This window comes from Colobus angolensis, unplaced genomic scaffold, assembly GCF_000951035.1.
Source record: "Colobus angolensis palliatus isolate OR3802 unplaced genomic scaffold, Cang.pa_1.0 Scaffold21, whole genome shotgun sequence".
NCBI lineage: Eukaryota > Metazoa > Chordata > Mammalia > Primates > Cercopithecidae > Colobus > Colobus angolensis.
Genome location: NW_012115266.1, coordinates 1424635 through 1427393, shown reverse-complemented (window position 1 = coordinate 1427393; position 2759 = coordinate 1424635). Strand labels below are relative to the sequence as shown.

The 2759-nt window shown below is 55.6% G+C and overlaps 1 protein-coding gene across 1 annotated transcript in view; it reads right to left on the bottom strand.

Annotated features, from left to right (window-relative positions):
• CPT1A (carnitine palmitoyltransferase 1A (liver)) overlaps window positions 1-2428 on the bottom strand; it is an 87435-nt gene extending 85007 nt beyond the window's left edge. The window contains exon 1 of the mRNA XM_011942316.1: window positions 2181-2428. The gene's annotated coding sequence lies outside the window, so the exon portion shown is untranslated. The remainder of the gene's footprint in view (window positions 1-2180) is intronic.
• Between the last annotated feature and the right edge of the window lie 331 nt (window positions 2429-2759).

The window sequence follows — 2759 nt, the reverse complement described above, 5'->3', positions numbered from 1 at the left end:
CTCCCGGCGCGCGGAGGGCGGACCCGGGGCCTGAGCTGGGCGGGGCGTCCGCCTGGCGAGAAGGGGAGGGAAACTGAGGCTCCCTCGGGTGCTCGCGTCCTCGACCTCTGCCGGAATGGGGTCTAGGACGAAATTCCTCACCCTCCGAGCCTCAGTTTCCTCATCCGTAAAATGAGTCATCTCGTGGAGGCTGTGCGCATGAAATGCTTGGCTATGTGCCTGGCTCATGCTCGCGGCTTATCGGCATTGCCCCGTGTAATGCTCCAGGCACCCCCTGATGGTATTCACCCCCGACTCCTTTATGCAGACAAGGGTGGCGGGCCAGGAAATAAGTTGCCCAACGTCACTGAGCTGAGGAGCAACCGATCCACCGGGAGTGGTGGCGCGCACCTATAATCCCAGCTACTCTGGAGGCTGAGGCGGGAAGATCGCTTGAAGCCAGGAGTTCAAGGCCAGCCCGGGCAACGTAGGGAGACCCCGTCTCTAAAAAAAAAAGGCGGGGGAGTGATAGACCGGATAGTGGGTCCAGATCTGACTCCACAGCCCACGCCCCAAATCAGACCTTATACCACGAGCGATCTGGAGGCAGCGTGGCTCCTCCTCATCTAGCTAGGATATAAATGCCTCCCTTGCTGGGCTTTGGTGAGATTTACTAAAATAATTCTTCCAACGTCAAGAACATAATAGGTGCCGGGAGAGGAGTAGCTGGAGTGCAGGGCAGAGTGACCCAGAGACCCTTGTGCTGGAGCTCGGGAGAGGGGCCGGGAGCGGGAACTGAACATCCACCAGTCCCAGGAGTCTAGGGCGAGCGCAGCTGCAGGGGACCCGGGGGGTTGACGGGGAGGGAGAGGGGCCCCAAGCATAACAGGAGGGCCAAGGGGCTCTTCCTGCCCAGGAGCCACCCCTCCCCTATCTTTACCCGCAATGCTTCCAGGCGCGAGCTGGCGGCTCTGCATACAGCAGGTGCTCCATAAGTGCACCGATTTTATGAACAAAGACTCTTTTAAACCTTTTTTTATGAACCCGGCTCTTTTTAAGGTCGACTACTTCTAGTTATGAAAAATCCATGTTAGCAACCATCCTTCTCTCTGTATTATTTGGTTGTTACCGCAGAATAATTTAGAAGAGAAAATGAAAGTTCTCCTTTGATCCCGCCCCCCACCACCGCTGCAGTTAACTTTCCCTGCGGTTCTCAGGCTCGCTGTTTTAAAGGAAGTCTAGGATGCAAGCTGTCTGTAAGGCTGTTTTGTTTTCGCTTGGCTTAAGTCGTTGACGTAGTTCTCTGTGGGGGGACGGAGATGACCAACGGCCTTCCCAAGGCTGCGTAAGATTTCCTTTGATGATGCTGTGATCTATTTACGCGGCCCCCAGTGGACAATTAAGCCCTCCTCCCCGCCCCCCACCCCACCATTGCAGGTATAAATAAAAGCTGCGTTGGCCGTCGATGTACCTCTTGGAGCTCCTGGTTCTCCTGTAGGATAGATCCCTGGAGGGGACGCAAGCAGGCACATGCAACATTTTGGTGCCACAGGCCAAACTACCATGCCGAAAAGCTTACCAACTAACTTCCACTGCCACCCGCGCGTGCAAGCGGGTCCCTGTCTCCGATTAGGGATTATTTTCATCTTTGCCAATCCTAAAAGGAAGGGTGGAGGAGGGAAGAACCTCTCATCTCTCCTTTTAACTTGGGTTTCTTTGAGGTTAGAAGTTGGGGGTTTGTCCCCCTGCTGGCTCTTGTCTGGACCACAAGTGAGCCCGGGCACTCGACCCCCGCAGATTTCACCGCCCCAAAAGGTAGGTGGGCTGGGCCAGGGCACATGTTCCCGACGCGCGGCTGCACCCCACGAGCCCTGGCGGCTCTTGCGCGTGGGGCTCTCCTTGCGCGTGGGCCTTCGCGGTTTGCGCTACAAAAGCTAGACTGTCATTCTCACCTCAAATGCCCTTCCCTCCTTTCCCTGCAACCTCAGCCGCCGACAGGTCCCCGCTCCAAGGTCACTTCCTCCTTCGCTCAGCGCCCCGGTGCGCGCCCAGCTGGGATTGGCCCCGCGCCTTGTCTGTTCCCAGGGCTCTTCGGCCTTGACAGTGCGCCCTTCCCTGCGCCCCGCCTCGGTGCCACCTGCAGGCCGGGCGGGGCAGGGACAGGGACCTGGTCTGTGGGGGCATGGAGGCGCCACGCTCACCTGTGCCATGGAGGCCGTACTCTCGAGCCTGCGACTGCAGCGGCACTGGGGAGGCCTCATTCCCCTCCAGCCGACCACGCGGCAGCTGTCTTCCCCCCGGTCGGCAGCTCCCCCGGCTGCGAAGCTGAGTCTATTAATAACGAAGCAGAGAACCAGGCCCCCCGGGGAGCAGCTCCAGGCCTGAGCCTCAGTTCCCTGGGGCCAAAAACATCTCCATGCCTGCCTCTGAAACTAGAATAATCTTTCTCAAGCCTTGTTTTTTTTTTTTTTTTTTTTTTTTTACAAATTCTGCCCCAGTTTGAATACTGTAGCAGTTGCCTACCATAGCTACAAGAAAACTTTTCTTTTTAATGCAGGTAATGTTTTTATTTATCGCTAAGATTTCTTTTTACTCTAAAAAAATACTTTTTTATGGAAAAATCCAAACTTTTTTGTTCATTCATTCATTCATTTTTGAAACAGGATCTTTCCCTGTTGCCCAGGCTGGAGGGCAGTAGCAAAATGACAGCTCACTGCAGTGTTGACATCCCAGGCTCAAGCAATCCTCTCACCTCAGCTTCCTCAGTAGCTGGGACCACA